Here is a 15556-nt window from a genome sequence, read left to right on the forward strand (position 1 = left end):
CATATTCTAATTTTAAAATGGATGACAACCAAAGTAGTCTCTCTCTAAGATGGTTGACAGGCTTTTGCTTGGCATAATTTGGCTGTTTTTCAGACTAGCAGATGCTCTTTGGCATGATCACTTGTTTAAATTGGACCCAATGTAGCTGATTCATGCAAGAACTGGGGCTGAAGACATGATTATTTGAATAACATGACTTGCCTAGATGTGAGGTCCATAGTGACCCAGACCTGAAACAGGTTCTGGAAAAGGAGAGTGGCAGGTATGTGCAACAACCTATCGGCCATTCCTATGGCCATTTTAGAAAACAATTGAAGACCTATCTTTTTCTAAATATTTGACTGTTTAACGAATCATCTTATTTCATGTAACATGTTTACTTTTATAACTTTTTGTAAACCGCATTTAACTTCTGGTTATGTGGTCGATAAGCACAATGTTATGTTATGTTATGTAAAGCACAGAAAAGCCAATTGATGAAGAATGGTTGGTATAGTGTATTCTGTCTCCCTCCTCAAAGACTATGCAATGATGACATAGGGGTCCTTTTACAAAGGCACGGTAGCAGTTTAACGCGCAGAACACTGCGCGTTAAACCGCCTGCCGCGCTAGTACCTAACACCTCCATTGATGAGGCGTTAGGATTTTAGGCTGCCACGGGGGTTAGCGTGTGATGAAATGTCCGACGCGCTAACCCCCGTAGCACGCCTTGATAAAAGGAGCCCATAGGTTATTTGACTTAATTACCGTATTTTCACACATATAACGCGCGCGTTATACACGATTTTACAAACCGAGTATAACCATGTGCGTTATATGTTGTGAGTGCGTTATACAAATTTTTTTTTCAGTGCGATCCCGGCATCCCCCCTGCGAACCGGCATCCTCCCCCCCGCTCCGCGTCACCCCTCCTCCCCCGCGATCCTACATCCCCCACAGCACCGCAAAGACAATCGGTCGCTTACCCGTTTGGGCAACCGGCACCAGTACCAATGCATCAGGATGTGCCAGTGCCAGTGCCCGAAGATCCTCCCTCGTTGGGCTGGGCTAGGCTTGGCGGTCCGAGGGAGATCCTCCCTCTTCCCTGTGCCGGGCTGGACTGGGCTTTGAGCATTTGCGCATGCTCAAAGCCTTCTGGTCTCGCTCTCTCTGAGATTCTCAGATTCAGAATCTCGGAGAGAGCGAGACCCGAAGACTTTGAGCATGCGCAAATGCTCAAAGCCCAGTCCAGCCCGGCACAGGAAAGAGGGAGGATCTCCCTCGCACCGCCCAGCCCAGCCCAGCCCAACGAGGAAGGATCTTCGGGCACTGGCTCGTCCTGTGCATTGGTGCTGGTGCCGGTGCCCAATCGGGTAAGTGACTGATGTCTTTGCGTTGCTGGGGGGGATGTAGGATCGCGGGGGAGGGGGGTGACGCGAGCGGGGGAGAGGATGCCGGTTCGCAGGCCAGAAGAGGGAGTAAAGAGGGAGTGGCGGGAGGAGGTATAGCAGCAATGCGCGGTATACGCGTGTGCGTGCTATATAAAAAATTTTTACAACAAATGGTTTGGACCCGCGCGCTATACGCATATGCGTGTTATACACGTATGCGCGTTATATGCGTGAAAATTACAGTAAATAGTCTTTAGTTACATATATAACTGAGGAACTAATGTGCTTTAAGTTAGGAGAACATAGAATAATAAGACTGAAGGCTAGAGGGGCAGAGAAATGTTTTGATATGTGATCAGATTTTGCAAATATATCTAATTGACTACAGTTATATATTAACCAGCTGTACTAAATTATTTTTCTTTGTAATTTACTGAATTAATTCTTATAATAAACTAATATAACATAACATAATATTTATTTGTATACTTCACAATGCCTTTCGGTTTTAGGCGGTTAAAGAAAGGAATACAGTAAAGACAGAATTAACAATGACAGAATACAGAATAGAAAGAATTGTTAGCATTAGAAATAGATTTTCCATAGGTATTTCCAAACTTTATATAGACAATCTATGCAAATAACATCTAAATTAATTATAGGTAATATGAAAGGAAAAAAATGGAATGATAGAGGAACTGTTAAACTATAGAATTTCAAGAAATTCAAATAATAAAAAGAATAGGGATGAAAAATAAAGGAATAAATTTAAAATATTCATAAATTGGAATAATTGAAACAAAAAATCAAAGATTAAATAAGTCTAACTGAAGTCTGGCTTGAATTGTTCTTATTACTTGGCTGCCAATTCCCAACTCTGCTGCCCCAGCACATTTCAAGCGATCCTAATAGCCAGGGCACCACAGAAAGTCTTTCAACAGGGATTTGATCACCCACACCGGTGTTTCCTGCAATGGTGTTGATGACAGTTCGAAAGATGGTGGGAGGCTTGATCTGTTCCCTTAGAATATTGGATTCTGTAGCTAGAGGGAATCGACTGTCCAGCATTTCCTTCAAAACTCCCACACAGTGTCACCACACCTTCTTTAACTACCATCTCTGAGCACACACCAAAACAATCCCGAAATGTTGTCCATCACCAACGGCGCAAGAACTCAATGGCAAATGATTACAATTTCATTTCTGTTTCCTTTGACTGAGAAATGACGGAAGAGATTAAACGCAACTGCAAGGGAGACAATGCAGTTATTATGGGTGACTTCAACTATCCAGTAATAGACTGGAACCTAGGCATCTCCGTTTGCGTTAAAGAGACCAAGTTCTTGGATGCTGTAGGTGATTGCTTCCTAGAACAACTTATCAAGGAAAATACTAGAGGAAATGGAATTCTGGACTTAATTCTAAATGGCCTGCAAGATGTAGAAGTAGATGGAAGCTAGGAAAGAGTGATCACAATGTGATCCGCTTCGATCTGGACGCAGGAGAGAAATATCGGTCCAAAACGACAGCTTTGGCACTGAACTTCCGAAAAGGGAATTACAAAGGGATGAGACTCATGGTAGGGAAGAAGAGGATAAGCACTGTAAAAACGCTAGAGCAAGCTTGGTTCCTTTTTAAGGACACAGTCACCGAGGCGCAAAATCTATATATACTGCGTATCAACAAGGGATCCAAGAGGAAAAATAACAAAGAACCCTGGCTCACTGTACAGGTGAAGGAAGCGATCAGAAACAAGAAAACTTCATTTAAGGAATGGAAAAGGTCAAAAACTGGAACAAGCAGAAACATCAACGCAGCTGCCATAAGGCAGTAAAAGGGGCCAAAAGAGACTACAAGGAAAAAATAGCCAAGGAGGCAAAGAACTTCAAACCGTTCTTTCGATATATTAAGAGGAAACGACCCGCGAAGGAAGTGGTGGGACCGTTGGATGACCATGGAATAAAGGGAGCGCTAAAGGAGGACAAAACAATTGCCAACAAACTGAACACATTTTTTTGTGTCTGTATTTACCAAAGAAGATTTACACAGCATACCGGAACCCATCAGGCTATATGCAGGAAACGAAGACGGAAAGCTGACAGGATTGACGGTCAGTCTAGAGGTGTATAGGCAGATTGATAGGCTTAAAAGCGATAAATCCCTGGGACCGGATGGCATCCATCCGAGAGTCATCAAGGAACTGAAAGGGACTATAGCTAAACTGCTTTAACTAATAGCCAATCTGTCGATCAAATTGGGAAAGATTCTGGAAGACTGGAAGGTAGCGAATGTTATGCCGATCTTCAAGAAAGGTTCGAGAGGAGATCTGAGAAACTACAGACCGGTGAGTCTGACCTCGGTACCGGGAAAGATGGTAGAGTCGCTGATAAAGGACCGTATCATTGATCACCTTGATGGACAGAGGATGAAGAGGACCAGTCAGCATGATTTTAGCAAAGGCAGATCATGTTTGATGAATTTGCTGCAATTCTTTGAGGGAGTAAACAGACAGATAGACAAGGGCAACCCAGTCGACATTGTATATCTGGACTTTCAGAAGGCGTTTGACATGGTTCCGCCTGAACGCCTACTTGGGAAAATTGTGAGCCATGGAATCAAGGGTGAAATACTCACGTGGATTAAAACCTGGCTGGAGCATAGGAAACAGAGAGTGGGGGTAAATGGACAATACTGGAAGAGCGTCACCAGTGGGGTGCCGCAGGGCTCGGTGCTTGGACCGTGCTCTTCAACATCTTTATAAACGATCTGGACATTGGTATAAGTAAGGTGAATAAATTTGCGGACAATAAAAATTTATTCAGAGTAGTGAAGACACAGGAGGATTGTGAAGATCTGCTACGTGACATAATCAGGCTCAAGGAATGGGCATCAGCATGGCAGATGAGGTTCAACGTGGAAAAGTGTTAAGTGATGCATGTAGGTAACAAAAATCTCATGCACGAATCCAGGATGTCCAGGGCGGTACTTGGAAAGACCTCCCAGGAAAGAGATTTGGGAGTTTTGATTGACAAGTCGATGAAGCCATCCACGCAATGTGCTGTGGCGGCGAAAAGGTCGAACAGAATGCTAGGAATGATAAAGAAGGAGATCACAAACAGATCGGAGAAGGTTATCATGCCACTGTACCGGGCCATGGTGTGCCCGGTACAGTACTGCATCCAGCACTGGTCACCGTACATGAAGGAGGACACCGTGTTGAAAGGATCAAGAAAAGAACGACTAAGATGTTTAAAGGGCTGGAGGAGTTGCCGTACAGTGAAAGATTAGAGAAACTGGGCCTTTTCTCCCTCAAATAGATGTGATTGAGAGGGGACATGATCAAAACATTCAAGGTACTGAAGAGAATAGGCTTAGTAGATAAGGACAGGTTGTTCATCCTCTCCAAGGTAGGGAGAACGAGAGGGCACTCTCTAAAATTGAAAGGGGATAGATTCTGTATGAACATAAGGAAGTTAAGAACATAAGAAATAAGCAGTGCCTCTGCTGGGTCAGACCAGAGGTCCATCACGCCCAGCAGTCTGCTCACACGGTGGCCCATCAGGTCCAGGATCTGTATAGTAATCCTCTATCTATACCCTTCTATCCCCTTTTCCTTCAGGAAATTATCTAATCCCTTCTTGAACCCCAAACCGTACTCTGTTCTATCACATCCTCTGGAAGCGCATTCCAGGTGTCCACCACCCTTTGGGTGGAAGAAGAACTTCCTAGCATTGGTTCTGAATCTGTCCCCTCTTAACTTTTCTGAATGCCCTCTTGTTCTTGTAGTTTCAAAAGTTTGAAGAATCTGTCCCTCTCCATTTTCTCCATGCCCTTCATAATCGGTAAGTCTCTATCATGTCCCCTCTAAGTCTCTGCTTCTCCAGGGAAAAAAAAACCCCAGGTTTCTCTAATCTTTCAGCATATGAAAGGTTTTCCATACCTTTTATCAATCGTGTCGCTCTTTTCAGAACCCTCTTGAGTATCGCCTTATCCTTCTTAAGGTACGGTGACCAATATTGGACACAGTACTCCAGATGCGGGTGCACCATCGCCCAATACAACGGCAGGATAACTTCTTTCGTTCTGGTTGTAATACCTTTATTGATAGTACCCAGCATTCTATTCGCCTTCTTAGAGGCCGCTGCGCACTGTGCTGACGGCTTCATTGTGTTGTCCCCTATTACCACCAAGTCCTTTTCACCCATTACCAGCCCTCCCATCGTATAGCTGTACTTCGGGTTTCTGTTTCCTACATGCAAGACTTTACATTTCTCTACATTAAACTTCTTAACCCAGAGAGTGGTAGAAAACTGGAACGCTCTTCCAGAGTCTGTCATAGGGGAAAACACCCTCGAAAGTTAGACAAGTTCATAATGAACAAGGACGCACGCTGGTAGGAATAGTCTCATTTAGGGTGCTGGTCTTTGACCAGAGGGCCGTCTCATGAGCGGACTTCTGGGCATGATGGACCACTGGTCTGACTCATCAGTTGCAGTTCTTATGTTCTCTCACTCTGGAGTTTCCTTTCAATTGAAAGACACTCGCTTCATGTGTATTTATGCCACATAGATATTTAAAGGTCTCTATAATATCTCCTCTCTCTTGCCTTTCCTCCAAAGGGAAAAAGGAAGGAGAAGTAATCCCTGAAAGTAGAAATCCATATTATCTTATGAGAAGGCAAGGGGAATTAATCTCTAGATTCAGAAAGCTATTTTCAAGATGAAAAGCTTTGGGAGTATGTCCCTAAGATAATTCATTATGATTCTAGGGTTGAAAATAGGGGATAGTCCCTCAGACTAGAGTTACCATATTTGTGAAGACAAAAATGAGGACACATGGCCCTGCTACTAGGCATACCGCTGGTCTTGCTCCTCCCCTAGGCAGTTGCCAGCTGTGTGCAGTCAGGCCGTAGCAAGCTATAATTGTATTCCGTGCGAGTTGCCTTCCATAGTGCCCCCCATTCCTTTCTTGTGCTGCACTCATGATTTTATCAGACTTTCAGTTGGTGAGTTTTGTACTTTATTCAAAATTAAAAATACAATTCTTTTTTTCTACCTTTGTTGTCTAGCCATTTAGTTTTTCTAACCATGTTGGTCCCAAACTCTGCTTTCTGCTTTCCTCTGTCTTCTCTAGTCTCATGCCAGGGTTTTGTGTTCATTTATCATTTTTCTCTCTCCTCCTGTCTTCTTCATCTCTTCTACTACATCCATCTCTAACTTCATATTTTTTTCCTTACAGCATTCTTCAATTTATTTTTCTTCCTCTCTTCATTCATTCTTGCTCTATAGTCTTCTATTTCTCTCTTTTACTTTCTATTTCTCTTACACCATACCACTCATTTCCCATTCTCTTATAACTCAGTCTTTCACTAATTCTATTCTCTACCTCCTTCCATATAGCATGTTCTTCTCTCTCTCTTCCCACCGCCTAAAAAATATTCAATTATTCTACATTTTATTGATTAAAAAATAAAAGAAACGCACAAAGGATTTTTACAGCAGCCGTAGAGGCCTGAGGAGTGGAAGAAAGAAAAGAGGCCAGCCAGGACCTACCGGGAGGGAGGAAAGAGGTCAGAGGAGGAAAGGAGCTGAGCCCAAGCCAGCCAGACAAAGACTAGGACCTGGTCCTGACAGAAGACTTCTTTAAATTGAAATCAACTTGAGGCCAGCTGGGTCTAGGCAGGACCCCCTCCAATTTAATTCAGTGAATTGCTTAGCATTCATGTCAGACATTTAAAAGGAAATAATGAAAATTAATCCCTAGCTAGATTAAGGGCTCCTTTTACTAAGCTGCGATAGCGTTTTTAGCACACGCAAAATTTTAGCGCGCGCTAAACCCACGCTACGCAGCTAGAACTAACGCCAGCTCAATGTTGGCATTAGAGTCTAGCGTGCATGGCAATTCAGCATGTGCTAAGCATGCGCTAAAACCGCTATCGCAGCTTAGTAAAAGGAGCCCTAAGACAAACAAGTGTTGAAGTTCAAATCAATGTAATTAATAGAAATTCCAATGTGGACTGTGTTTGGACAAGATTGCATCACAGGAAAAAAAAGATGACTAACCAATTTTGAGTGGCAAAAGTCTACCAGTTCATATTGCTAAAAAAAAACCCAAAAAAACTCTCTCCTTTTAAAATAAAGAACACAAAATAGCATTCACTAGGAAGATAAACTGGGGTGGAGACCAATAATTATATATTTTGTTCATGATAAATATGAGCATTCTATTTTTCTTAAAAGCATTCTCTCTTAAGTAATAACTTGTACTCACTTTTTTTGTAAAGCTGTGCACAAGGTCAGAGAAAAGGAGAGAGGAGGGTCGTCTTAACCCAATCGAGCTTTTGCTTGCCGCACAGAACATGCCAGTAGAACAGGTGACCGGCATGACCTAAGCTGACCTGGTGCGTGCTGTGCACCTTTGCACTTAGGAGCAGCGATCTTCGCTAATTTTTAAGTGAGGACCATTTTAGGTCCAAAAGGGTGATGGAGAGATGACATATATGTTTCTACTTTAGGTCATGACCCCAATAATACTTTTTGACATTTATTCCTCCCAGAACACCTGGCCTTGTTCACACATGCAGAACCCAGATAAACCCTATGCAAAGGACCACAAACTAAAAGCCCTAATATACACAAATGAAACCCTAAGATGCCAGATTCTGCATGCAGTGCAACACCAGAGAAATAGAAACAAATTAATTTCCTCCTGAAAAGTTCAAAATAAGTGATAATTAGAGGGAAACAAGATTTTATGCTTGTGATATGGAAACCGCATAGTTGTATGCGGTATATAAATTTTTTATAAATAAAAATTAACAGCAGATGTAAATTCTCATAAACTAACATATTTCAATCACTAAGGGCTCCTTTTACGAAGCCGCGTTAGCAGCTTTAGCGTGTGCGACTTTAATCATGCACTACCTCTGCGCTAGCCGAAAAACTACCACCTGCTCAAGAGGCTAACCACCTACCCTGGATGTGTATGATCAAAGGGTAAAATCAACAATCAATTCCTTGCAGAATTTTGTCAATGGCTCCTAAACATCCATAAATTTCCTATATGACCCTGTTACTTTTCATTTTAAAAGTATGACATAGAGATTCCCACCAAAAAGTAAAATTTAACCGATCACAATTTTTACAATTCCTCAAAATAAGTTGTATGGCAATCCCTGTCATAATAAATCCATCACAATATTTTCCATCTCTCTTCCCTTCCTCATCCCTCCCATCTCTATCTACCACCTCCTCCTTCTTTCTCCCCTTCCACTCCATCCCTGTGCAGTATCTCTCTTCTCACTTTCTCCCCCTCTGGTGGTCTGACATCTTTCTCCTCTCCTTCCCACAGTCTGCTATCTCTCTCTCTCCTTCCCTCCCCCCTCCAGTAGCCGGACATTTCTCTCTTTCCCTTTCTTCTTTCTTGTGGTCTGGTACCTCATCTTCTCTCCTTCCCTTAACTTCTTCCATCTCCCTACCATGGTCTGGCATCTCTGTCCTACCCTTCCCTCCCTAGAGGTCTGGCATGTCTTTTTTCCTTCCCATTCCTACGGTCCAACATTTCTCTAATAACTCTTCCCTATGGTCCCCCTCACCAAGGGATCTGGTACTTGCTCACCCTTCTCCTTCCTGGCAGCTGCTTTTTCACTCTTTGGGACGCCAGCAGCGTGAGTGAGGTAAACACGTTGCCTTTGGCAGCCTAGAAGCTTTCCCTCTGCTACTAAGGCCCGAAGAGTGAAAAAGCAGCTGCTGGGAAGAAGTGTTGGATCCCATGGAGTGGGGGAGGGGAGGGAGGATGGAAGCCTAGACTGCAACGCAGGCTGCCCAGGTCTCTGTGGGCCTTAAAATGACAACCTCTGACTTAGAGCATCAGGGTACAGACTCAGCTAATTTCTTTAGTAAATCAAGTCTCTGACATCGCCCCCCCAAATGGTGAAACTCGGACAAAGAGACGGCTACAGGAAAAGCCACCCAGATGCCCGATGAGGCATGGGAAAAAGGACTTGTCTAGGGAAACCTGGACATATGGTAACCCTACCTGAGACCAATGATAAAAGTCCTGTGACTTAGCAGTTCTCTTCCTGCCCCACTCCAGGAAAAGGGTAAAAGCAGCCCACAGGGAAGGGGAAACAGACTCTCTGAGATCCCTCCAGTTACCCTGTCCTATTAGCCATAATAAGAAAATGAGAAAATGGAAGTAGACACAGAAGAGGAGATACCTTTGAGCCTGGTTGCAGACATAGACATGAAGTTCACAGAAGCTGGCTGCTAAAGGCAGTGAGCTGTTTTTCTTTTCTTTTGAAGGACTGACAAGGAAGGGGGAAAACCTATGAGAGGCTGGCAACCATTATTCATTGCTATGGATGGAGGCCTTCCCACTTTGTTCATTTATTTTCATTTTCCCCAGTGGTGGGAGGGAGGAAGGGAGGGATAGAGGCAACATGCCAGCAGAGCAAGAGCAAGGTTTTGCCAGCATAGGCAAGAGAAGCTGAAGATATTTTTGTAGTTGCCAACATGAAAGCTGTCTGCACTGAATGTGGAGAAGTGACAGAGAGAGAGAGAGAAAGATAGAGAGGGAGGAGCCTTCCATACCCTAAAAATGCCTGTGCATGAAAAGATACAATAATACAGACTTCAGCCCCTTCCCCTTGTTTAAAATCAAGACTTGATATAGCTTTCAATTCCTTAACCCTACTCCCCTGCCCTCCAACCCAGCCTGCTGATTGACCGTTCCTCTTGACTGTATCCATGACATCCTGTTTGTCTGTCTTGCCTGTTTAGATTGTAAGTTCTTTCAAGCAGGGGCTGTTTTCTTATTCTTTGTGACTGTGCAGCGCTGCATGCATCTGGTAGCGCTACAGAAATAATTAATAGTAGTAGTAGGGACTAAATTTTCTTAAAAGGGACTCATTTTCATAACAGCTCAGAAGTTGAAAGATATTGTTTCTTTTTCTAATTTTTTTCACTTTGAATATTTTGGGAGAGGTAGGCCTGAAATTAAGCAGGTACAGCCTAGAAGATGAGAAGCCCTACTCCCTCTTATTTACAGGAAGGAGTAGAAGCATTTTGCAGCTGGGTTTAGAAAACAAGTTCATATAAGACACTAAAGGCCCCAGTAAATTTTAAAAGGGGTAAAGTACTTTCCTCTGAACTGCAAATTTGTTGAAACTGTGACCTATAAAGAAAAAAGGAGATTAAAAGATATTTCTGAGAAACAATACATTGGATTTTCTTTAGACTGTATGCTTTTTTTTTGTTATTACTTGTTAAATAAACCCCAATGCAAATGGAAGATTAGGTTCTTACCTCAGTAATCTTCTTTCTGTTATAAGATATAGGATTCTGTACTGAAGCTGTTGTCCTTCATTAGTCAGGAACTTTGCAGAAGGATGTCACTCAAATTTCTCAACTCCTCCCCTTCAGCAGTAAATAGTTCCCTTTTCAGTTAGTACCAAAGCAATCAAACTCCACAGAAACAGAAGAAAAGAGAAGGTCACAGGGGGTTTTTTGTTACTGACATGCATCACCACGTTAAACCTCATTTACCATGCCGTCACCCATTTCTCGAGCAGGTCTTCGCAATCCTCCTGCATCTTCACTACTCTAAATAACTTCGTATTGTCTGCAAATTTAATCACCTCACTCGTACTAATTTCCAGGTTGTTTATAAATATGTTGAAGAGCACGGGTCCACTCATGACACTCTTCCAGTCTGAATATTGTCCATTTACCCCCACTCTCTGATTCCTATCCGCCAGCCAGTTTTTAATCCACATGAGTATTTCACCCTCAATTCCATAGCTCGCAATTTTTCGAAGAAGTCGTTCATGCAGAACCTTGTCGAACGCCTTCTGAAAATTCAGATATACAATGTCGACCGGGTCACCCTTGTCTATCTGCCTGTTTAGTCCCTCGAAGAAGTGCAGCAAGTTCGTCAAGCAAGATCTTCCTTTGCTGAAGCCGTGCTGGCTGGTCCTCATCAGATTGTGTCCGTCAAGGTGATCAATGATGCGGTCCTTTATCAGCGACTCTATCATCTTTCCCAGTACCGAGGTCAGACTGACCAGTCTGTAGTTTCCCGGATATCCCCTCGAACCTTTCTTGAAAACCAGCGTAACATTCATCACTTTCCAATCTTCTGGAATCGTTCCCAATTTGATCGACAGATTGGCTATTAGTTGAAGCAATTCAGCTATAGCCCCTTTCAGTTCCTTGATTACCTTCGGTTGGATGGCATCCAGTCCTGGGGATTTATTGTTTTTAAGCCTATCAATCTGCCTGCATACCTCTTCTAGTCAGTTTCCTGTCATAGTTTCCTGCGTATAGCCTGTTGGCTTCCAGTATGTTGTATATATCCTCTTTGATAAATACAGACGCAAAAAATGTGTTCAGTTTATCGGCGACAGCTTTGTCCTCCTTTAGCAGTTCCCTTTATTCCATGGTCATCCAACGGCCCCACCGCTTCCTTTGTGGGTCATTTCTCATTAATATATCGAAAGGACGGCTTGAAGTTTTTTGCCTCCTTGGCTATTTTTTCCCTTATTTTTTCTCATTTGGCCCCTCTTACTGCCTTAGAAACATAGAAACATAGAAAAAGACGGCAGATAAGGGCCGCGGCCCATCTAGTCTGCCCACCCCAATGACCCTCCCCTATTTATCTCTGTGCAGAGATCCCACGTGACGATCCCATTTCTTCTTAAAATCAGGCACGCTGCTTGCCTCGATCACCTGAAGTGGAAGTCTATTCCAGCGATCAACCACTCTTTCGGTGAAAAAGTATTTCCTGGTGTCGCCGTGCAATTTCCCGCCCCTGATTTTCCATGGATGTCCTCTTGTCGCCGTCGGACCTTTGAAAAAGAAGATATCTTCAACCTCGATACGGCCCGTGAGGTATTTGAACGTCTCGATCATGTCTCCCCTCTCTCTGCGTTCCTCGAGTGAGTATAGCCGTAATTTATCCAGCCGTTCCTCGTACGGGAGATCCTTGAGTCCCGAGACCATCCGGGTGGCCATTCGCTGGACTGACTCAAGCCTCAGTACATCCTTGCGGTAATGAGGCCTCCAGAATTATACGCAGTATTCCAGGCCTCACCATGGATCTATACAATGGCATAATGACTTCAGGCTTGCGGCTGACGAAACTCCTACATATACATCCTATGATCTGCCTAGCCTTAGATGAAGCCCGCTCCACTTGATTGGCAGTCTTCATGTCTTCACTGATGATTACCCCCAAGTCCCATTCTGCAACAGTCCTTGCCTTATGACACCTACTTTGATGCTGTTTGTGCTTTTTCCAGTTTTCGTCTGTTTTTGACCTTTTCCATTTCTTAAACAAAGTCTTCTTGTCTCTGATCGCTTCCTTCACTGCTACAGTGAGCCACACCGGTTCTTTGTTCTTTTTCCTCTTGGATCCCTTGTTGATACATGGTATATTTAGATTTTGCACTTCGATGACTGTGTCCTTAAAAAGGGACCATGCTTGCTCTAGCGTTTTTACAGTGCTTATCCTCTTCTAAAACCTTCTTCCCCACCATGAGTCTCATCCCTTTGTAGTTCCTTTCTCGGAAGTTCAGTGCTGTGGCCGTTGTTCTGGATCGATGTTTTGCCCCTGTGTCCAGGTGGAAGCGGATCATATTGTGATCACTGCTTCCCAGTGTCCCTTCTACTTCTACACCTTGCGCCGGTCCTCATAGTCCATTTAGAATTAAGACCAGAATTGCATTTCCTCTCGTATTTTCCTTGACAAGTTGTTCCAGGAAGCAATCCCCTACAGCATCCAGGAACTTGGTCTCACTACTGCAGCCGGAGGTGCCTAGGTTCCAGTCTATCCCCGGATAATTGAAGTCACCATGATAACTGTGTTGCCTCCCTTGCAGTTGCGTTTAATCTCGTCCGTCATTTCTCCATCAATTTCTTCGGACTGCCCTGGGGGTTGGTAGTAGTAGGCTAGCAAGTCTCCCAGAGCCACCACTACGATGACTAAACGGACTGTCTCTATGTGGAAGCGTGGAACTCTCAGTGCCTCATTTACAGACTTTAGGTCCAGGATAGGCCTCCAATCATCTGTGCCTTAGACATTATGAAGTATATGGAATATCTGCTGGAGCCCAATTTGTCTTTGGAAACTGGTTCTTTAAGATGAATGTCTAAGAGTTGTCGTACCATTGCTCAGACCCTAGTCTCCTTTTCTTGCTGTCCAGACGGGGAGTTGAGGAATAGATCTGCAGGGAGCAAGAAACTTGATCTTGTGACCTTCCCGAATAATGCTCAGAATCCAGATATCTGTTCCCATTCCCTCCAGAAAGCCAACAGTCTCCTGTCAAGGTGAGGATGCTTGGCACTTCATCCTGGTGTCCTTGTGACTTTTTGGTAGCTGAGCCGCCACACAATCCTGAGGGTTACTGGCGTTTGTAGTTGTCAATCTTTTTCTGGACCTTGGAAACGGTTTCTGAGAAGAGGAACTGGGGGAGAACTGGTGGGATCTCTGAGAGGAACAAAAAATGCCTCTGTTGCCCCTGGTAGAACGTTAAACTCTGTTGTCTGATAGAGATTTGGGACAGCGATCCACCACACTAGCCATAAGGCCGTCCAAGCCTTTGCCAAAAAGCATCTGTCCCTTATAGGGTAATTTATTTAGAGTAGCCTAGCCTTGGAGGCTGAATCACCCACACACTGCCTAATCCAGAGCATCCGCTAGGCAGAAATGGCTTAAGCCGATACATTGCTCATGACTCTGATGTTATAAATAGCACCAGTCACATAATCCACTCCTTCCCTAATCAAATTGGGACAGACATCCTCCAGCTCCGAAGGACTATGCCACAACCTGGTTTGACAGGCTTACGCCATCAAGGAGGCAACTGATGTCACTTTGAAACTATCTTTTAAGGACCACATCCACCTTGCGATCTTGTGTGGCCTTCAGCATCACATCTCCCTTACTAGGAAGGGAGGTATGCTTAGTCACTTGATCTACCATGGAATCCACCTTTAGCTGTGAAGTTTGGATCCATAGGATAAAGCTTGAACATGGTTTTTGCCACATTTAGGGAGCCTTCTAGAGACACCAATGGTCAATGCTGGGAAAAAAGGTAGTCTGTGTGTTTGTACCACTCATAATGGAACACTTGGGGTGGAGGGCTGTTGAGGAACCAATGTCAGCTCACAGTGTCCGAAATGACATGAGAAACAGTGGCAGACATGTCACCGACACTTGGAGTCAGCTTGCTCCGAGACAAAGCCTACCTGGGATGTAGCTCACCCTGTGCCAGAGTAGGTGCACTTGCAAGCAGCACAGAGCTCCCAGAACCTGTCAAACAGGCTTTCCACAAGAGACTTACAAAAGTCTAAAAACCCCTGGAAAGGCGGCCCCAAGGAATCCTGCAGACCCCTAACTGGGGTGGTTGGGCCTCCGCCGCTTCTATGTACTTGCGTTTTGCACCCTCATTTTGAGCGCCTCTGAAATGGATCTTTTCCTTGTAGGCCAGGCTTTTTGTTGTTCTCCCACCCTGGAAGACTCTAAAGAGACTGAGTCTGAAGCTCCTGCTCCTTTCTCTCACGCCCTGCAGCACTTGGAACACGGCCGCTTGTCTGCTGACAAAGCTGTGCAAAGAAGGCATGAAACGGGGCAGATTGTCTTGGGGAATCCATTTCAGATAATCCCTGAGCAAAACAAGGGGTTTTGAGGCAAAAAGAAGCCTTTGAAAAAAAAAAAGATTAATACAAATCCAAGATGGCCAAAGCCAGTAAAATCACACCAAAAATGGCATGAGGCAACCTTTCTGAAAAGCAAAAAAATGTTGAAAAAGGTTCCCCCACTTCCAAAACACCTAACTCTAACCCCAGAAACCCTCAGATCTACCTTTTTTTAGATCTCCCCTGATTATCCCCAAAGTGAATAATGAGTGAACTCACTGTGACTTCTGGTGCTCATCCATCAGAGAAAGGATTTCTGTCTCAGAAACTGCTGGGGTCCAATCTACCAATGGAATTCTTTTGGCTGCCAGTCAGGCAGACACTATCCAAGGACTCCAAATCCCAGAAATCCATTTGGCGCATCAGGGGGAGAAAATTCACAGTCAGATCCTCAATACCCAGAGGATTATTACACAGGAGCCCGCTCAAGTCTTTGATAAATTAGCAGGTGAATGGGCCCCAAGCTCTCGATGGACGACAAGGCAGGAT

The 15556-nt window shown here is 44.1% G+C and overlaps 1 protein-coding gene across 2 annotated transcripts in view; it reads right to left on the reverse strand.

Annotated features, from left to right (window-relative positions):
- Positions 1-15556, reverse strand: part of PXDN (peroxidasin) — a 419029-nt gene that overhangs the window by 109474 nt on the left and 293999 nt on the right. The window lies entirely within an intron of this gene.

Source organism: Geotrypetes seraphini, chromosome 3 (assembly GCF_902459505.1).
Source record: "Geotrypetes seraphini chromosome 3, aGeoSer1.1, whole genome shotgun sequence".
Lineage (NCBI taxonomy): Eukaryota > Metazoa > Chordata > Amphibia > Gymnophiona > Dermophiidae > Geotrypetes > Geotrypetes seraphini.